The sequence below is a fragment of the Peromyscus leucopus genome, chromosome 5, assembly GCF_004664715.2.
Source record: "Peromyscus leucopus breed LL Stock chromosome 5, UCI_PerLeu_2.1, whole genome shotgun sequence".
Taxonomy (NCBI): Eukaryota; Metazoa; Chordata; class Mammalia; order Rodentia; family Cricetidae; genus Peromyscus; species Peromyscus leucopus.
This window is the reverse complement of record NC_051067.1, coordinates 21,988,359-22,010,823: the sequence shown is the minus strand read 5'-3', so window position 1 is coordinate 22,010,823 and position 22,465 is coordinate 21,988,359. Positions and strand designations below refer to the sequence as shown.

General features: G+C 42.8%; 1 protein-coding gene across 1 annotated transcript in view; it reads left to right on the top strand.

Moving 5' to 3' along the window:
* The first annotated feature begins 19,945 nt into the window (after positions 1 to 19,945).
* The window catches only part of Hivep1 (HIVEP zinc finger 1), a 143,602-nt gene continuing 141,082 nt past the window's right edge, over positions 19,946 to 22,465 (top strand). Inside the window, exon 1 of the mRNA XM_037205773.1 lies at positions 19,946 to 20,059. The gene's annotated coding sequence lies outside the window, so the exon portion shown is untranslated. The remainder of the gene's footprint in view (positions 20,060 to 22,465) is intronic.

Sequence of the window (22,465 nt, the reverse complement as noted above, 5' to 3'; positions counted from 1 at the left end):
TAGACATTAGGGAGGAACGGGCAGACAGCCCCCATCATGCAATGGTTTGACTTACAAGTTTGACAATGGTGAGTTCAGTCCTCTCTGAGTAGTAATTACACTTCCGTTTTTGTTGTGTCCCTATTAGCAATGTGAGCTCTGGCCATGTCTGTGTGATGCGCTTCCCACTTCCACTCAGCCTTGGTGTACACACAGAGCTGTGCGGCTAACACAGTCCAATTTCATGACTGTTCCACCATTTTTTTTTTTTTTTTTTTTTTTTCTAGACAGGGTTTCTCTGTGTAGCTTTGCGCCTTTCCTGGAACTCAGTTTGGAGACCAGGCTGGCCTCGAACTCACAGAGATCTGCCTGCTTCTGCCTCCCGAGTGCTGGGATTAAAGTCGTGCACCACTGCCGCCGCTGCTGCCGCGTCTCCAAGCTCACCTCAGCCTTTGGCAAACAGTATTGTTTTCACTTCCGGTTCCTGCCTTACGGCTCTTCCACCAGACAAGTTTGAAAACTTCTGTCTCATCACCTTTTATAGACAAACAATATTTCCAAAATTAAATTAATCTTTATCTTATTTTTATTTTTTCTTGAGACGTCTTGCAGCTAGCAAAACAAAGACTTAGGTTTAATCCAGTTTGGGAGTCATTTTTCTTTGGTTTTAGCACTGGATATAAAACACCCATTTTTTTTTTTTAATTTATTCATTTGATTTACTGGGATCATTATATAGCCCAGGGTGGCACTCAACTCAGATTCCTCCTGCCTTAGCCCATGTGCTAGGGTCATAATCATATACCACATGCCTAGCTGCGTGTACTGGAATTCTGATATAACAAGATTTCTCTTGTTGCTGTCATCCAGTGTAGCTGAAAGTTTTCCTGTGTCCCACCTGGCCCACGATCAAGACAAATCTCTCTCACCTGCCAGTCAGGCAACCGCTGGGACCCAAATAAACACATACAGGCTAATCTTAATTCTTAAACTATGCCCACGGCAGGCTTCTTGTTATCTAGTTCTTATATCTTAAATTAATCCATTTCTATAAATCAATACTTTGCTACGTGGCTCATGGCTTACTGGTACCTTTATATTTTGCTTCTTCTGGGAGCGGCTAGCAGTGTCTCCTCTGCTCTCTCTTCTTCCCTCTGTCTCTCTTTAGAATGTCCCGCCTAACCTTATTCTGTCTCACCATTGGCCAAACAGCTTTATTTATCAATCAATCAGAGCAACACATTTTCACAGCCTACAGAATAACATCACCCATCCATCCAGTTCTCTTCTTCATATATGATATTTACCCACTTTCTTCTAGATGTTTCTTGTGAACAGCTTTTCTTCCACCTCTCTCTAGAACTTCCCAATATGAACAGCTTTTAATAATTTTTTTTTTTGCTAAATATTTGGAATATACATATTCCACACACACTTCAGTTTCATGAAGGGTGAATATATATTCATCAGTGTGGATTAGGCTGGCTTATAATTTTAGTCTCCTATTCTTTTTATTGTTCTTTCTTATGGTGGAGGGGATTGAGGTTCTTAGGGCCTCATTAAGTGAGAAATAGTCCCTTTTTCTGCTCTTTTTAAAAGTTTGATAAGACTAGTGTTATCTCTTTAAATAACCTGGGGTTTTATTTATGCAACAGATTTTAAACTATGGGTTCTGTTTCCTTTAAGACACAAGACTGTACATGTCTATGTCTTCTTAAATTTATTTATTTTTTCTCTAGAAATTAGGACATTTTGCCAACACTTTCAAAAGCATTGAATTGTTTCCATTAATGTTGTTACAATTGTCATTTTCAAGATAAGCTATGGTACCCTGTATGATTCTTGCCTTACTGATACTATTTCTACCTTTGATTTATTTTTAAAGGAATTATTTTTGGCTTTGTTGATATTCTTTATGCTGTTTCTATTAATCTACCTTCTATTTCACTTCCTCTTTATAAGATGTTTTTATTTAATTGATTGATATCTGTCTCTCTCATTTAATTAGAGTATTTGAAGACACACTGCACTATGTGCCAGGTTAACCATATTTATAAGTTGATATGTATCCTGGCTAGTTTTATGTCAATTTGACCAAAGTATAGTCATCTGAGAGAGAACTTTGATTGCAAAATTGCGTAAGAGCAGACTGTAGGCAAACCTGTAGAGCATTCTCAATTAGTGATTGATGGATGAGGGCCCTGCCCATTGTGAATAGTGCTATCCCTGGGCTGATGGTCCTGATGGTAAGAAAGCAGGCTGAATAAGCAATTGGGAGCAAGCCAGTGCGCAGTACTCCTCCATGGGCTCTGTATCAGCTCCTGCTCACAGTTCCTGTCCTGTTTGAATTTCTGTCCTACTTCCTTCAGTGATAGACTCTGGATGTGAAAGTGTAAGTCAAATAACCCTTTCCTCCCCAACTTGCTTTGATCTTGGTGTTTCATCACAGCAATACTAACCCTACCTAAGACAACATGTAACGCCTTATTTTTATTTTCTAACTAACTTCCTTTTTGGTGTTATCAAGATCAGTGTGCTATTATGGACTAATCTAGTAGATTTGTTTCTTAATTTCCTAGTTTGCAAACATATAAGGCTTTCTGTTTTTGTTTTTATATTTTGAGGGGTTTGTTAACATTTTTACATGGAGTCAGAGAAGATCCCATCCAAATGTGTCAAGTCTGACCTTGTGACCACTGCCATGTCCCGTGAGTGTTCCAGTGTGTTTGAAGGAGTCTTGCACTTACGTCATTGGTGTTTGCACATCCAATCCTGCTCTCTCATTACTGTTCAGCTTCCTACATGCTGCCTGGCTTTTAGTTGGCTGGTTCTATTATTAAGAGACAGGCTGAAAACAAAACAAACCAAACAAGCAAACAAACCCTTGTAGTATGGTTTAGTACGGCGGGAGATCAGCCTGTTTTTCAGAGGTCTGCTTAACTTTGCTTTATATATTGTGAGGCAATGTTGAATGGTGAGCTTAAATTGTAGTTTCTTCCTACTTAATTACAAGTTTATCATTGAAGTGTACCATTTCACATCTGGTAAATAGAATAAATCTTTTCCTTAAAGACTAATTTGGCAGATAAGGGTCTAAGACTCCGGTTTGGGGGAGCTGACAGTTGTATGGCATATCTCTCTATTGCTTCATTTCATATGTCTGATTTAAGCTGCCCCACTTTATTCAGACTGGCGTCTTTATCTTTTAATTGGGCTATTCAGCCCATCCCTACTTCATGTAGCTGTTAATATTTTGCTTCAAAACCTCCATCTCATTGAGTGATGTATTAACTGCTTGATCGGCTTCAGGTCCCTTTTTCCTGTCTTTGCCCTCCCTTCCTCTGGACTGAGTCAGAGAGGCACCTGGATTCCTCTCCATTAGCTTCACGGTGATGTTCTCATTTGATTACTTTTATGGTGGTTAGTCTGGAAAAAGAAGCAAGTATTCCTAACTTATCAAAACCTTTATTCTCTTCAAGGGAAATGTAAGAAAGCCGAATATTTTCATTCCACTTGTCTTATTTTAAGTCTTTGCTTGTGATTACTACATGTTTCTGTCATAGGTACAATGTGCTCGGAAATTACACTGGAGATGTAGGCTAGAGTTTTTTTTGTTTTGTTTTGTTTTGGTGGGGGCAGCATATTGTTTCAGTAAACAGAAGTGGGTGAGAAAAGGAGATTGCCTTTATTGCTTGCTCCACCTTGGTTGCCTTTTTCTGAACCAACAACTCATTTCAGGAATTTGTTATTGTTTTCAATTGCCTCAGCCCTGTCATTCATACTCAGGATCGGTTGCTTAAAAACTGGACGATCTAAAGCTGAAAACGGGTATTTCTCTCACTGAATGTGTAGCCTTTTGCTTGTACTGTTTTTCAATTCCTCCCATCAAGTTCTAGATCCTGTTTTTCCACTTGGCTGGTCTTGTGACTGGCTTTGACAAACAATATTATAATCAGGCTCACTTTCTATTGGGGAGCCACCTTATGCCAGCCAGGCCCAGCCGGGTCCAGCCAAGCTCAGCCAGGCCCAGCCGGGCCCACAGCCAACCAGATACACAAATGAACCCAGTAGAAAGACCAGAAGGCTCCAGAGTAGTCCACTTACAGTATTGGCCCGCCTTGTTGTAGGCTAAGCAAACAATTATTATTTTAGGCTACTGCATTTTGATATTATTTGTCACACAGCAAAGGCTGACTGATAAGTCCTTCCTTACTCAAAACTTTTACTCTCAGGAGAAAGGAGAAAGGAAAAATTTAGATGGCTTTCAGACTGGCCAATTAGAATTCTAGCAATCTGGGAGTGGGGGTTGAGGGATGGGTGTGTAGGGAGGCAGTGACATGTGTGGAGAATGTCACCTACATGCGAAAGCTGCCCTGTGTTAGTGGGCATTTTTTTTTCTCAACCAGTAATTCTTGGAACAAAGTGCCACAGCATTTTAAATCATCAGTGAGTCACCATGGTGGTTTCATTTTGTGAGATATTGCTGGTCATTGTCTTGTTTTACTTAATGTCAAGTTCTTGTTTGGCAATGCAGTAGCCAATTTTAACACTAAAATTGCAGAAAAGTATGATTTATTTACAGCTCTCAGGGGGCTCTGGGAAAAAAGCAGAAGCTTTATGTATTAGTAACCTGTATAGTAGAAATCTGGACTGTGTGCTGGGAGGATCTAGGTTGTTATAATTATCAAGAGGGAGGAAAAGGCTCCAGGCAGGCATGTTTAACAACTTCGGGGTGGAAAGGGTAGGAGGAGTGGGGGGGGGGTGAGGGTTGTAACAATGAAAGCTGATACCTTAAGTATAAAACTGAGATTCTAGAAAGAGGAATGAGAGAGGGATGGAAAAAAAAAAGCCATCTGTGTGATGTTTTGGTTATGCTGAAGACAGGAAGTTTCAGAGCTTGTTAGTCATCCTTAGTTTTCCCTGGATAGAATAAAATCAGAAGGAAGCGACACTCTGAAGGCACACTAAGTCAGAACAGAGGTCTGCCTGCATTCAAGACCAGTCCATAATCTGCTCTCATTGCACTCATCTGCAAAATCATAGAATACATTCCATTAGCAACATCCAGTAGAGTAATGATAACTCTACCCATACTTTAATGGTATTGCTGATATTTCCAAAGGTGTAATTTAAATCAACATTTACATTAAAAACACTTATGATTTAGCTAAAGGAAGACGCACTTAGCTAAAATAATGATCAACATATCAGTTTTCCCCAGAGACTGTATCAAGGCATATAAAGTACCACTAAGTCTGCATAAATATTAGCAATAAAGTTTGATATAACTTTACATGTGACTCTGTCCTCAGCCTTGACCTATTTTTTCTTTTGAATGGCAGATCTATTATTAAAGAATGTCAAGTTAAAATGTTGTCATTTCACATTAAAATGTAGATCACTGACCTTCCTTATTTCTCCCCTCACTTCTATTGTCCCACAGCCTAAGAAAAGAAAGGAGTCTATTACCAGGCAGAAAAAAAAGGCCAGACAAAGACTGCATTTGCCAATTCTATGGTGAGGGAAAAAAATGGCTTAACTAACACATAATTGGGCAAAGGCAAATTCTTAGTCTGGATAACCTAGACACAGGCAAAATATTACACAAAGCAAATTTACCCCTACCCCTTTTCAAATTCATACAGATAGTTTCCCCATCCAAATTGTATGTGTGTCTGCTGGCAAGCAAGTACAGGTAATTGCCTCCAGGTGTTTGCCTGTAGGAAGTCATTGAAATTCAGTGCCAGCAACAGCAGCTTTCTCAGCAGCAAAATCTAACCTGCAGGAACCTCCCAGGCACAGGTACATTTCAGCATAGCAATGGCAGCTGGCTGGAAGGCCCTAGACCCACAATGCCAGGCTCAAGAGAGAGCAGACAAAAAGGAGGAAGTACTCATTAACCAAAATTTAAGGTTAAAAACAGATGTTCCCAGGCCTTTAGAGAAGTTTTAAAAATGTAACTCCTCTCCCAGAGAAGATATAAATTATGATTGTAATTACACTTCTCTTGAAGTTCTGCTTTCACACAAATCGCACTTTAAAATAATTTCTTGCTGAACAATGAACCACATCCTTTGGGCACTGTGACTAGATACTGCCGGACGTTCAATTAAAGGTGGCAGACCAGTAGCTTTTAGCTTAATTCTCCCACTCAGATGACAATACATGTTTCAAAAGGCACAAAGCTACAAATGCAAACTAAACATGACTATATAATGTGATAAAGATTTAGTAGTGAGAACCAGTTCTGAGACAGAATCTTCAGCTAACCATAGGGAAAGCTAAGCTGCTTCCTTCTCTTGTCTTTTAAAAAAGAATTTCCAAACGGAGATTCAGGAATGGGCATCAGGGTTACCTCTGGAAGTTGCATTGCAGGTGAGATTAAAAGCCAACTGGACCTCTGGATTCTACACACACACACACACACACACACACACACACACACACACACACACCCCAAGCAGAAGTCTGAAATACTGACCATAAAGACTTCAAAAGAAGTGTAAACCAGGCTAGTTGGTGGGGAATTTCCAGTACAGACTAGCTAAACATGGCAAAGGCTCTGACTTAGCTTTTGGGGTGCCTGCCGTTCCTAGTGAGATGGAGTTTACCAGGATCTCAGATAAGAGGAAAAAGAATTGGAGAAACAGCAACAGGAGAAAGCAGACAGTATGAGGAAGAATAAAAAGAAAAAACCGCCATCAACATTCCAGAGTAATATGTTTACAGGTAGAATAAAAAGGTTTTTAGAAAAATATAAGTGGTGTGTCCTTAGGTCTTAAAACTTGAATTGTGAAAATGAGAAAAATCAAGGAAAATGTTAGCACATAATGTAGGGAGATTTTTCAAATGAGAAGTGAAAGTAGAAAAGGAGGCGATAAAAGGTGAGAGAAACAGCGGAGATGCCCAGGCAGTATAATGTCTGAATTGTTTCCTGAAAGGACTCAGAAAAGGTAGATAAGAAAATGATGGAGGTATAACTTGAAAATATTTTCCTCAAATGAAATGACACCATATTTCAAGCCAAAATTTGACCAAGAGAGCCCAAAATACAGTAATAAAAATTAGATATGTCATGATGAACTTTAGAAAATAAGGATGAAGAGAACTAACTCTGAGCCCTGAGAAAAAAGACATCTCACACGAAGAACAGCGCTACAGAGTCAGGGTGTCAGGAAACTTCTCAACAAGCTGGAAGCCAAAGACTGTGCGTTTAGTGCCTTCAAAATTTTGGGCAAAAAGTCTTTCTATTCTAGAATTCTCTCTCCAACTGGAGTTTAAGTTAAACCTGAGCATCAGGTGATCTCGTGTAAAGTCTCCAAGAGTTTTGCTCTCGATGAACCCTTTCCCAGGAAGCCACTGGAGTATGGACACACCCAAAATGAGGGGATAACCTCAGAAAGAAGAAGGCATAGGATCTAGGAAATGGCTGTCCAGCAGGGGAAAAGAGAAGGCATCTGTCAGGAAGGCTGTGAAAGGGTACCACAAAAACTAGCAAGTCAAACCTCAAAAGCTTGGACAGAAAACTAGGCATGTTGGCTCACACATGTAACCCTAGCACCCTGGAGAGACGAGGCAACCTCAAGACCAGCTTGGACCACAGAGTGCAATCCCATCACAAACAAAACCAGAGATGTTCCATAAGGCCAGTTTAATTTTAATCAGTGAGTGTAAATGTATTGATATGCTTAGCTACCAGGATGAATAAATAAATGCATACATACCCAAGGAACTACATAAATCAAGAATTTTCTTTAGAGAGCTGAAATAAGAGGAAAAATTAACACAGTATGGTGTGCAGACTGGCTTTGAACCGTATCCACAGTGACATTCATGGTCATGGGGATAACACTAAATACTGATTGATGACTCAATCAGATGATGCTCCACAGGGGCACATGGGATGTACGCTGGGGATTGAGAGTGTGGATGAAAGCAAGATCAGAGCTATCTGTTTGGGAGTGAGACATCACTGACAATATCTAATATTCCAAAGTCAAAATTCAGAAGGATACTTGTGTTATTCAGACACATGCAAATACATGGCTTTAAAGAACTGAAGCCATTTGCTCCCCGGAATGAATGAGCAGACGTGAGGAGACAGCATCTCATGTCACACTGTACTAACCATCTAAGCTTCTGGCCCAGTCTCCCTGACGCTGTGGCCCTTTAATCCAGCTCCTCATGGTGTGCTGACTCCCAACTGTAACATTACCTTATTGCTACTTCCTAATTGTAATTTTGCTACTGTTATGAATCATAATGTAAATATCGATATGCAGGGTATCTGATATGTGACCCCTGTGAAAGGGTCACTTGACCCCCGATACAACCAACAGGTTGAGAACCACTGCTCTAAACCTTCAATCATATGAGGACAGGGACATGGAAGGTGTAAAATGTTAACCTAATCATCTCTGACACATTGGAGTTAAACTTGAATAAAGGAATGTATATTTACTGCAAAATGCTTAAGGATAGAAAGAGTTACAACAGAACAAAAAAAACCTCTCTGGGATAGCAGGAAGCCTTTCTGGGATAAAAAGTACAAAAAAAAAAAAAAAAAAATGAGCTGGGCAGTGGTGGCTCATGCCTTTAATCCCAGCACTTGGGAGGCAGAGCCAGGCAGATCTCTGTGAGTTCAAGGCCAACCTGGTCTACAGAGTGAGATCCATGACAACACAGAAAAACCCTGTCTCGAAAAAACCGGAAAAAAAAAACTGAACAAGATAGAGAAAAGTCTTGTATTTGAAGACTTTACTGGGTCAAACTTCATTGAGAGGCAATGTTTTTATAAATACCTGTTTAAATGGGGATGGGGTTGGGGTGGCTCATTCAGTAATGTGCTTGTGTGTAAAAAGCTTGAAGACCTGAGTTTAAATTCCCAGTACCCATGTAAAAATCCAAGCACAGTGGCACACATCTGTAACCCCAGTGCTGGGTGAGCAGAGACTGGCAGAGTCCAGCAGATCATTGGCCAGGCATCTGAGCCATAAAAATGGACTTCAAGTTCACTGAGAGCCTGTCTCAGTACAGAGGGTAGAGAGCAATTGAGGAACATACTCTGTGTGACCCCGACACACATGCACATGGGTATATATGCATTTGAAGGTACACACATACACACACACACACACACACACACATACACACACACACACACACACACACACACACACACACACACAGGAAAAGAAAATAAATGAGGCTTCATTGTCTCGAGCAGTTGAGGTATAAAAACCCGAGAATCCATGTGTACTCCTTCCTTCTAGCTCTCATTTCACCCCGTTGCTAACAGTTTTGAACTGATATAATTGATGGAGCAGTATTGATCAATCATTACTGCTAGCCCCTGGTTTAGATTAGAGTTGACCTCTTGTGTTATACAGCTCTACCCAGTGCAGTCAATGTATCATGCCCGTTTCATCTAGAAAATGGTTGTGATCCATTGACTGGGTGGTTGAGCAGCACATTAGGAAGATTAAACCAACAGGTGGGTTCCTGGGTTTGTGATACTGTTTCTATCCAAGATTCAAAGCAATCATTGAAAGGACAGGGCGCACACACACGCGCGCGTTTTTTTTTTTTTTTTTTTTTTTTTTTTTTTTTTTTTTTTTTTTTGTGTGTGTGTGTGTGTGTGTGTGTGTGTGTGAGCGTTTGTGTGCTTGCGCATGTGCACATGTGTATACTACTTTTTGAAAAGTTTCCAATCTGTAGGTGCTAATCATGTCTCAATGTTTTCTCAAAAAAACAATTCAAAATATTTTTTTCCCTAATTTTTACTAAGATGTAATGCTCTGGAAATCATCAGACAATTCTTGAACAGATAAAGTAAAAAGGGACCAAAGGCACATACTGATTTTGTTCTCAAACTGATGGCTTACAGTGAGAGCCAGTACATCCTGCCTGTGCTCTAGGATGGAGAGAGTCTAGAACAGAAAATCTAAATGCGGTGACTGAAGACTATCAATGCTTTCTCTAGATTGGGGATGTGATGTGGTTTTCACCATACCACCTTAAGTGGGCAAACTGTGAAATGACAAAGGAGGCCATAAGAAAATGGATTGAAGACTGCCTAAAATGTTGAGTTCTAGAATTAACTTTTTATTTTCACAAAGTGCATGATTAGAAAACTTGTCTAAGCCGGGCGGTGGTGGCGCACGCCTTTAATCCCAGCACTCGGGAGGCAGAGCCAGGCGGATCTCTGTGAGTTCGAGGCCAGCCTGGGCTACCAAGTGAGTTCCAGGAAAGGCTCAAAGCTACGCAGAGAAACCCTGTCTCGAAAAAACCAAAAAAAAAAAAAAAAAAAAAAAAAAAAAAAAGAAAACTTGTCTATAAACCATATGTTCTTGAGCCTGGATTGTACTCTACTGATCTGGTCCCAAATCATCTCTTTAGTAGGAGGTACTAAAGAGTCAAAGGGTTACAGGGTCAGCGTGGGAGGTATAACTTACACATATTTCTCACCTGAGCAGACAAAATTAGATAGTCCATAGAATATGACCCATTTCCTTGGATGGAGAGTTCATAGTTGATATATAGAGTTGGCTGTTAATTAGGAAGGAAGACATAATGGGAGGGTATCTATCTATAATAGAGGCATGGATTGTCTATACCAGAACGTAAAAGCAGAAAATGCCAGTCATTGCAACGCTGAAGTGACAGGTATGGCTAGTTACTGCTACAGTCTGGACCAGCAATGTCTACTAAAGACCCCTGTGCTGAAGTGTAGTTTTCAGGGCAGCACTCCTGGAAATGGGGAGAACCATTATAGAGTGGGGCTTACTGTAACCAAGTTAGGTCACCGGGGGTGCTGCCTTGAAGGAAAGGTATTATGGGATCCAGCTCTCTCTCTCCTCACCTTTTTCTTGGTCACCATGAGGTGAGCAGCTTTGATCTGCCACACACAGTCCACCATGATGCCCTGTCTCACCAGGCCCTAAAGCAACAGGCCAACCAGAGAACACAGCCTCCAAAGCTTTGAGCTAGATTGAACCTTCTTTCTTTTTTAGTAGTTGAGTGTCATGTTAATCATGAACCATTCTTCTGGGGGCGGGGGTGGGGGGGAACAGATTCACAATCTGTTGGTTGTTTTCTTGAGGTGTGTGTGTGTGTGTGTGTGTAAAGTAGCAATAAGTGCCACTTTATACCATTAACATGCATATGTCACATGCCTTAGCTGCTTTGCATAAAGTGGCTGCAGGCCACTGCAGTCCATTTGAAGTGAAAGAATATGTGGTTTAGTGGTCTGCTTCAAAGATCAGCAACAAGAGTCACAAAATGGATGAATGCAACTTCCTATCTGAGAGGAGGTCAGCTTTCTGCATCGCCATAGAGAGCATAGAGGAAAAGCAAAAGGTGAAGGCAGGCATCAGCACGGGGGGGGGGGGGGGGGGGGGGGCGGCGACGACGACGATGACGACGGTGGGAGGTTGGATGGGGGTAGGGGGAGTAGAGATGCAGTGAGTGGGTGAGAAGTGAGGGAAAGACAACTGCAAGCAAGATGGCTGGAGCAAGGCCTGCAGGGGAACAAGGGCCTCATTAGGGAAGCAGCTGAAGAGAAGGCTCACCATGATCTGTAGATCACTCAGAGGTTTGAAATCAAGCTACAGAGTATGGGCTTTGCAGGGAGAGGGAAGCCACCGGCTTTCTTCGGGAAGGGAGGTACAGGATCAAAGCATTATTGTAGGAGATAATTAGGGTGGTGTGCCTGGTTAAAAGAAGCTAGGCATGTTTGGACTCTGGCCTTCTTTGCCAAGTTGATGTCATGGTGGACAACTGCGTTCTCCCCCCAGACACCCTTAGATGTTAATACCGGCAGCACCAGAGGGCCTTGGGAGCAACCTGCTACAGAGTCTTTTATGAAACGTAATAGAGATAGATGTGTTTGCTTTTCATCTTTAGCTATCTTTTGAAGAAGATTGAGAAAAAAAAAATTTACAATGTGTCACATTAGGTCTGTACAAATTTTCTAAATGCCAGAACAAAGCCTGTTGAGAAGAGAGGGAAGAGGAGAGCTGGTTCTGGGAAAAAACAGGCTTGGGAGGCACTGTTGGAGCTGAGGTCAGAACTGCAGGATGTAGGCGGCTGCAAAGAGATAATTCTGATTGCAATTAGTCAAGAAATCTAAATTCAAGAATCCAGGTGTTGGGGCAATAAGGTAAAAGAAAGTAGTATTTCTCATCTAAAGATGAGAGCACTCGTAAATATTAATAGAAATAATTAAAAGTGTTGAGGGCAGATGTCTCATCACGTTCATATAATCTAATGTATGTAATCATTCTTGGGGTTAGGAATAAGCCACCTACTTTAGATGAAGAATCCGAAAGAAAAAGGAAAGAGCTCAGAGGAATGGCAAGTAGTTACATGTGAGGAAATAAAGGCTTGCATAGAAGGGGATCTGGGGGTGGAGAGATGATGTCGCAGCTAAGCAGTTCATGCTTACAAAGAACGTGAGTTCAGCGCCCAGTTCCCATGTCAGGGGGATTGTGATTACAGCTCTAAAGGATCCAACACACACACACACACACACACACACACACACACACACACACACACACGTACACACGTACACACACATCACAAAGGCTTAAGGGAAAGGTCTTTAATTAGATACTTATGGAAGTAGATACTTCCAGATCACTTAATGAGCACACATTGCTCTCCTGTAGAATGTCTCTGGGAAGCAGGTCATTATTACAACCTATTTTACCCATGAGGATGCTGTAAAATGTTTATTAACACATTTAAACTTAGGTTGCCAATCAGCAATGTATCTGGGTTGGAGTTTGGCCATGGAAGTGACATTAAGGTATCTTTCTCTTTTCTATAACCTCTAGATTAACATAGCAGAATGCCCTTTTTTACTCAATGGCTGTAGTCAGAATTCTCTTCAGTCCTGCCTGGCCCAACGGTAGGGACAGATCTCTCCCACTCGTGGGTCCCACATCTGCTTATAAAATAATCACTCAGAAGCTTAATATTATTTATAACTGCTCGGCCGCAATTCTTATTTGTATTTAGCCACATGGCTTGGTACCTTTTCTCAGTTCTGCCTTGTCATCTTGCTTCCTCTGTGTCTCTGGCTGGTGACTCCTGACTAATTGCTACCCAACTGGTCAGTCAATAGTGCATGCCAGAGTCTCAACATTGCCATATAGGCTGTCCCCCCAAAAAGCAGGGAAGCTTCAAGAAGCTATCAATAGCAAGAAATCCAATGTTCAATTCCATCCAATATTTCTACAGCACCTCAGAATTGCTCAATCATTTTATAATTTTATTTTTAGTATTTATTCATATGGATGTATTTGTAGCACTGTGGATCAAACCTCTGGGTGTGTACACATTAGGCAAGTACTCTACCCACTGAGCTACATCCCCAGCCTACAATATCTCAGTTAAACACTTCCCATTCTCACTCAGTCTCACCAAGAGTTAGAGGAGATGCAATTAAACCCTGAGTCAATGTATTGCAGATTGGCCTTTGAGAGTCATGAATCATGAACCACTATCATAACATTTATTATGGATAATTTTCCACATACGTGTTTGATTGAGAAATGTTGTATTTTAAAAATTAAGACAATCAGATTTCTTGAGAAGAAATCTTAGAGGTTTTAATGAAAAAACTTGTGTGAATTTTTTTCTTTGTATCCAAGTGGATATAGGATTATCAGTTGCTCAGACTAGATATCCTTAAAGAATGCATGGTTATTGAGATAGTAGAAGAAATATTTTCGGAAGAACCATTCTCCTCCTGTACATCAAGCCTTGCTAAAACAGAAGTATGCTTTTAGAAGTATAAAAAAATCAGGTGAGATATTGGTAGACAACTTTTGCCTTACTTTTCTGGAAGTCACTTTATTTTTGTTCCGTGTGGTAGACTATGGGACTTTCTGAGAGAACACTGTTACGAAACTGCTGTACTATCCCAGCCCAGGAAGGGAGGGGGACTGTTGTGATTCTCCTGTTACTATGTGAGGGATGGAATTTTACAACCAGAAGGTTCCACAGCAGTTGGGAACCACGGTTGTATGAGTAGCAAGTAGAACACAAATGTGTGTGTCTTGTTACTCCGGCTCTGAGCATTCCATCCTGAGACTGTGCCAAGATTGGCTGCTTGCATCAATATTTTTTATAATTACCAACCCTCGTGTGTGCAATCCATTAATAGCCAAAAAAAAAAACAAAAAAAAAAAACCTTTTTCAAATAAGATCTATACTGTCTTTAGGTTAGCTAACTGGCTAACTGACCCCGCCCCCTGCCCCAATCTTATTTAGATGTCTTATTTTAACTCTTGTTCCATTTATTTTTGTCATCTCCCATGAATAAAGTTCCACCTCCTCTTACAGAAATTAAAATAGCTGAACAATTTGAAAAGCATTAGAAACAGATAAAAACTGTCTACAAGCTATTACTGTCTTGTCCTGAGCGGCTAGCCTATGTCTTTCTCCTCCAGCTCATCTTTCCAATGGTGAGTTACTTTCATTTTGTTAGTTCTTTCCATAAAACTCCAGCTTTCCCCCAGGTTGGACTTTGATTTTCTTGGCTTTCTTTATACCAATATCCAAAGACATTCCAGCATAACAGGAATTACCACGGAGGAGGGACGGGGAAGGCAACACCAACTCAAGACGCCAATGAACTCAAAATCACACATTCATGACCGTGGGCCTCTATAAACAGAACACTGACAAACTAGTAAAGAATAATACGGTGGAGAATTAGGCAAAGGGAAAAACTGATGGCTGAATGGTTGGTTTGCCAGACGCAATTCAGTTGCAAAAATCTGATTCAATGAGCAGGCATGTGGGGAAGGTTGCAGAAGCCAGGATTGAGAGTTGGAAGCTGCTGGCCTGGGAGGTTTGGGAAAGAGCAATCTCAAAGAGGTCCAAAGACACCCGGAGTCTCACCTATGGATGTACACTCCAGTGGCAGTGCCAACTTTTCAGCGACTTGAGCAGATCTTGTCTGCTGGACCTGGGATCTGAGGATCTGAAAGAATGGGCAGACTACATTCTGATGCTATAGACCACCCTACTTCAGTTTTAGAGAAAGCATGATCTAAGGAAGCTTGTTTGAGTTCAGAAAGACATGATGAGAGATACATGATCAGAAAGACATGTAAATAAACGTCAGTAAGCATGTCCTAAATAATAACAGAGCAGCCCTTTCCCAGCACTTTCTTAGGACAGACTAATTTAAACACAATTGCCTGGCACATACTATGTCATATCTGGGAAAGCATGGAGGCAAGGCCGAAGGCCACATCCAGGTTCGTGGCATACTGACCAGATTGGGTTCTACAGCTATGTTCTGACATCCAGCAAGAATAAATATGCCTTATAAATTAAAATGAAAATGTAAATGTCTGTCACAGGAGGTGTGAAATCACATCCAAGAACAATCCAGAGATGAAAATGCACCTGAGGTGAAAAGTCCTCTGCCTTTTCCCCTGGAGCTTCTCACACAGTTCCTCAAGGCGGTGTTCACCACGGCTCATTCTTTTGACCCTGTTCCAACACGGCAGTACAAGCATTACTAAGTACTTGTGTTCTTTCCACTCCTCACTAAGAATGTGTTTGCTTTTTAAACCTCTTTAGTTCAACAATTATAGCAACCCAGAGAGAAAAGGTGAGGCATGTGGGTTGAATTAGGTGGGATTACTTGGACACTTTTTTTTTTTTTTTTAAATAAATCACCTTTAAACTCTTACTCCACAGTATTTTTTCTTACTTTTGAATGGACAAATACTTCCTTCATTCTCTCTTTTGTCTTTCCTCCATTTCTCTTCCATTCACACAAAATGCCAAGCCTCTAAAAGTCCATCGAATCACAGGGGATGAGAACTGGAAGATTAGGAGCAAGCACAGGCCGTGGAGTGGCAGGCGGGGACAGGGAAGGGGTATGAAGGAAGGCATTGGGGATTAGGAGGGCAGTCTCAGAGCTCTCCAATCATGCTCTTTCAGTGGTTGGCTCGTGACACTGAACAATCTTTGGGACCATTCTGAATTCCAGTGGCCTCCTCGGTAACCCGAGCAGATCTCTTTAAGCTCTGTTATAGAACTTGGAATCCAGAGAGGGGAGTTTAGAAAGATGTTTATAAAAAATGATGATGTAAGAAAAGCTCATTTGTATTGACTGGAAGATGAGCAGGATCCAGATTTCATTCCGCAAACATTTGTTCCCACATTGTTGTAGGTGGGAACAATAACAGTGGGAAACAAACCAGTCCACTCATTCCAAGACTGGTATTCTATTTTTGTTTGTTTGTTTGAGACAGGGTTCCCTGTGTAGCCCTACCTTACCTGGAACTAGCTCTGTAGACCAGGCTGGCCTCCAACTCACAAAGATCTGTCTGCTTCTGCTTCCTCAGATTAAAGTCATACACTACCACACCCCACTTAGTGAATCCTGTATTCAAGGATTGAGAAATAATATACATGGAAACCAATTAGATAATTCTAGTATGTTAGATGTTATAAAAGAAATTAATAGAGTGACAAGACAGAGTTTACATATGGGAGGAGATAGCCAGACATTAGAGAGGATGTTTAATTTACATGTGTTCAGGAAAACGAGACCCTCTGATCATTCAGCAACCCATAAAACAGATTTATTTACCACCGTACCTGTGAACACAGATGGAGTTCCATGGGAAGTTTGGTAACTCTTCCTAAAAATGTTAAGGTGTAGAGTACATAGCACTATTTTAAGAGGAAATGGAGTGGTGGCATATGTCTTTAATCCCAGCACTCAAGAGGCAGAAACAGGAGGATCTCTGTGAGTTTGAGACCACCCTGGTCTACCTGTGGAGTTCCAGGGCAGCCAAAACTACATAGGGAAACCCTATCTCAAAACAAGTAACAAACAAACAAAAAGAGTTAATAGTAATTTTTCCTAGTAGTAAAAGTCTAGAAAAAGAGTCCTGATCCTTTCTAAAGCAGGCAACAACCCCTTCCTAGGTTGGCACAAACTCCACTGTTCAGGATTTAAAAAAAAAAAAAAAACTCACTGTGGGCTGGGGTTAAAACTATCTTTAATCACAGCACTGGGGCAGAGGCAAGTGGATCTCTGTGAGTTCTAGGCCAGCCTGGGCTACATAGTGAGACACTGTCTCAAACGAAACAAAAGAACCCCCAAACGAAACTCTTGCAAGCCACAGGGCTGATTGTGTCCCACCACCTCAGTCATGAAGGCTGCTGCCCAGGGAAACTGTATATGGAATTAGGGACTTAAATAGCAATTGGAGTTAAAATGATGTCATAAATGTGAGCACTGATCCCCATGGGATTGGTGTTATTTTAGCTCATAGTTTGAGAGTATGGTGGCCCACCTCAGAGGGAAAGACACTGAGGCTGTGGTAGTGGTGATGTGTAGCTCCGACACCTGGCCATCTTACTGCTCCCAGGGAAGAAGCCAAGAGAAGTCAGGTAGCAGAGCCTGCTATGAAACCCTCAGGCCTGTCCTTAGTCACTTCTGCCAGTAAGGCTTTACCTTCTAAGGGCTCCACAAGCCCCTCAAACAGAGCCACCAGCTGGAGACCAAGTATTTAAACTCCTGAGCCTACGGGGGACATTTCATCTGCCATCCACAGCAGTGTGGTCATAGGGAGAGTAACCAGAGCATCCCTCTTTCTTCTTTTCTCTTCTATGCATACAAACCACACCCAGAGAGGCCACGGGAAGACTCACCAGGCAGGCAACCCTCTGCAGACCAGGAAGACAGACCTCAGGAGAAAGGAATCTGCTACAAACTTCATTGTGAACTTCCACCCTCCAGAACTTCGAGGGGATATATGCATACTGCCTAAGATCTCCGGTCCATGGTAGTTTGCTACATCAGCCGCAGCAGACTGATAACCATGTCTTAGATTGTTGTGTTTATTTCTATATAATTAGATCACGGGTCAGTAGGGATTGGTTTTGTAGAATGCTGTTCAGCCTTTCCTCATCTTTCTCAGTGTGTCACCTAGGACATGGTTTACAAGGAATTCTGAGAGCTGCATGTAGTACATCTGTCAATCACCACTTCCCCTCTTCTAGACTGTTAAACAGGTTGTACATCAAATAATATTCATGAACCAGTCATACTTATCGTTGAACTAGACACTTTCCAAAAGAGCTAGCAGTATCAATTAAACAAATGCAGGGGACATTATCCTTCTCCTGTTCAAACCCAAACACATTTTCCCTTCACTCTTCCAGCCTCAAATATCCCAACCAATACACTTTTATGACATCATGCACCGATTTCTCAAAACTTGAATAGATGTAGATTTCTAAACAATGACTTCTTTCCTTTCCTGCTCCACAGATGCAGAATGTTATAAAGTTATTATAGTCTATTTTCCATAAAATACAGCCTTTATGCTTTAACCATCCGAAAGTTCTCTGGATCCCAGTCATGAATGTATTGTGCACTAACTCCATGGCTCCTGGCAGATTATTTAACATTTTAGAAATGGGATGAAGGAGAAACGGGAGACAGAAGCTGGCTACCATCACTCCCACCCCCATTCTACAGCTAGTGTGGCTTGCTGTAGTCTTTGTACCCAGCTCCCATATCTATCCTAAATCCATCAGCCACAACAACTTTACTTAAAAAGACCATTCTCTGTCCAGATGTCTCCAAACGACTACCAACTGCTTGCAGTATCATGTCTTAATTCCTTCCAATCGATGAATGAGTTGGCTCTTCTCTAACTGCCTGGTGCCAGTTAGTTCTGACTGTCTCACAGCCTCTATTAGAAAAGCCTATCAGGACGGCCCAGGTGCAGGGTTCCTGTCTGGGTCTGAATAGGAAGAGCTTCCCTCCCACTCTCTAAAGCGTCCTAATTTGAGTGTCAGTCATTTCTCACTTGCCTGGACTTTCTACTGCAGGCAGGAAATAACTCCTCTCGTAGCAGCTGCTTCTCTCTCTGGGCATGAGAACTGGGCTTATCTTACTGGCAAATCCTGAGCTTTCCCTCAAACTCTACTGAGGACTCACCCTCTTCTGGAACTTTCTTTTGGATAGACCTTTCCCTCCACCCAAAGATCGCTCAGCAGTAATATAAATAACTCGTGCACTTTAATTGGCTCTGTTTATAAGCTGTGGCTTGTATCTTTTCTCCCTCCAGGTATTTTTCCATGTGTTTGTGCTGCCTCCATTAATTTGTAAACTCCCAGAGGGCAAGGCCTAAACACAGCCTGGTGTTGTCATAAAGGGCATGTGCCAGGGAGGATGAATGAGAGATGGTGCCTTTCCTTTATTACTAACCTGTTCTGTTTCTGATTTCCAAAGCATCTCTCCTTAGTGATGATTCTGTGACTGGAAACAATACAAAATATATATCCAGGTTGAGCTAGTGTGCAGATAAATAAAATAAAATCAAGAGTTACAAGCTTTTCATAACAGACACAGGAGGGGGTGCAGGTATTTTGACCCTTAGGGGAATCTGTAGTGTATTATTATAGTTGATCATCTTGGGAGTTGTATTCTTGCCTCTTTAAGGCTGCAGGAATATCTCAGAGAGAAAATAATATCTGCTTCCAAAGCTGAGGTCTAAAAACTGCACAGAGCCTGGAGAAACACCCAAACGATCTCATTACAAGTTTGTACTGTGAGGGGAAGGAAAAAGAATGTCATCTGGGAGACCTCCTTCTCTGATTCTAGCAGAGAAAGCAGTGCGGCTCCAAGACCAAGATCACTACTAGCTGGGAGAGCTCAGGTGAAGAAGGGAGTCCACAAAGGTCCTTTTCCAGCTTGGGTTAGAGCTGGGGATTCCGTCCTCTGGCCACCTGCTGCGTTGGCTGCTAGCAGCACCCACAGAGGAGAGTATCCGACTGTCACCAGGCGCTGAGCTCAAGGTAGAACCCACGTAGGCGGTTCACCAGATAACATCAAAGCTACTAGCAGGGGCCAGAAAGGGGTGGGGTGGGGGGGGAGCAGCGCAGCGAGGGAACCAAGCGCCTCCCCCAGCGTTTCCTCTCACGCCCACTTCCAACCTAGGAGGCTTTTGGTTTCTGCTTTTGTTGTTTTTAAAATGAAAAGTTGAACCCAGGAAGCTTGGGAGCAGAGTTTTTGCCCTGCAGTTCGGTAAGTTTTCTTCACTCGGCTCTTTTGTCTGCTTGGCTTGGGAAGAGCCTGGTCGTAGGGGGACAGTGGCTGCGGAGCTAGCGGGGAAGGGTTTGTAGTCCGGTCGCCCTGAGTGGGAGGTGGGGGGGGGGGAGGGGACTCGTTGGTGGACGGGAAAGCCCAGCGTGCAGGGTGGAGGGGAGGGACTGGCGGCGTGACCCAGGGCCAGCGGGAGGAACCTCCGGGATCTCCCCGTGGCGGTGGCGCTGCTGGCCGCACGGGGCGGAGGGCTGGAGCCGCGGGGCCGCGCCAAGGGGGAGCCCGAGCCAGGCAGAGCCCGGCGGCCGCGTGGGAACCCGGCTTGGGGAAGGAGCGGGCGCGGCCCCGGGTTGGACCCGTGCTCTCCCCAAACTGCTCAGCTGGAGAAATGCCGTCAGTCCCCACAGGACCCCACTTCTCCCAAGGGGCGCAACATAGACGTTTACATGGCCCGCTGGATAGGCAGAGAGGGGCCCCTTGGAACCTCTCTGCTTCTCCTAATCTAGAACCCGGATCCCAGTTGTTCCAGGATTTTTGACAGTTCTAGCTGAAGTTTACCACTCACAGGCTAGTCCAGTTCACTCATCCAATTCCGTTTATTTGCTATATTCTGAGGACTTATTATTTACTGTGTCACAAAACAAGCCGAAACAAGCTATTTATATATAACATAGCTGCATTTTCCCTGCATTCTGGCACGAAATAAATCACATTTAGAAAATTCAGAAAACTTAACCAGGAAAGTGTTCTGTATAATGTGTCTCAGAGATACGGTTTAATACCTGTTTGCTGCTCAAGAAAATGACAATTCAAAATCAGATAGGCAGTTGGTTCACAAGTTCATAGCATTGCTATATCCTAAAGACACTGGGTTAGTGGAGGTATTTCTGTTGTGTTCAGCAACTACTGAATCAAAGAATGCGCCCTGGTACTTAGCTTTTTTTTCCTTCCGTTCCAAGTAACACAAACTCGACATACGAAGAATGTGTCATTATCCTAGCACATTAGCTATATGTTGACATTTGTCTGCATGTTTAGCTTTGGAGTCAAATAGCCCAACTGGGGGAGGGGCGCTCCATTATGTTTTGTCAGTGCGCCCCCCTGGGTGTTTCATTTAATAAAGTAGATGCTCTCCCCCTGAAAAATTAAAATGGCACTATTTCATTGCAGGGCGAACAGAGCTTGTTGCCCACCATCTGAACTTTCTAGTTGCACGATCTTTGCCCCTATGACCAAATTTACTTTTTAGTAGGCATATTTTCCCCTTTGCAAAACATTATTTTTGGCTCTAAGCTTGCCATTACTGAGTATTCCATTTTTAATCATTTCCATTCTGGGGCTTTGAGCTTTTCTTAGCTCGAATGAGCTAGAGGTAGGACTTCCTCAGGGGATTTTAGGGGTCAGCCGTTAGCAGGAACGGCCCGGACATCTTTATGAAAAGCCTTAGGGAACAAAACAAGTTTGCACAGATGGTCAGCTGTTGGTAGGCGTATGGTCGTTTAGCAAAGAATATTTTTGTTTTGCGTCTTTTTTTTTTTTTACACGTTTTTCTTTCCAACTTTGAGGTGGCCCGTTAAATCAGTCACTTCTGCCGGCTTTTTAGCGGATGTGTGGAACTTTTAAAATTCAAACTACTAGTATTCTTTATATCTAACCTGGAAAACCTGCTTCCTTCCCCAGATTCAGTTCTCCTGATAGTTCTAGAAGTTTCCAGGCCCCTTTCTCTAACGCTTTCTAGCAGCCGGGGTCAAACTCTGGTTTGTAATAAATTAGTCTGCCTTCCCATTTCACTCCCCTCGAGTTCCAGAAGCCCGCCGGGTGGCTCCGCCCCGCACCCCCTCCTAGGCTCCCAAAGTTCCCTGGCGGGTTAGTCCCCAGCTGTCAGGCGGGCAAGGAGGGGTTAACTGCGCTCGCTGCTCGGGCTCTGGGAAGCACCGGCTCTCTCCGGAATAACCTTGGCTTTCCTCGGTCTTTTAATAGAACATCCGCCACCAAAAAAGTGGTTTCAGTTCAGAGCTTAATAGCGCGTCCCCTCCGACCCTCTAAACCAACACCCCGCCCCCTTTCTCTCTCTTTTTTTTTTAAAAGTTATTTTTCAAAGTTAATGAGTTTCAAGTTTCACAATGATTTCCCCTTCCCTCTCGGTGGAGCGGAGGAAACCCCCTTGGGGTCCCCCCCCTCCCTCCCGGGTCCTCCTCCTCCTCCCCACTAGGGCCAGGGCGAGGGGCGGGGCTGGGAGACACCATGACGTCACCGGCCCGGCCCACATCCTGCTCTAGAAAGTCAAAAGACGGTAAAGAGAATCGGGCGCCGCCCGGCCCCGCCCCTCCTCCCCGGGCCAACCGCCCCGACTGCGGCCCGGCCGGGCTTCCCCGGGCCGCGGAGCCC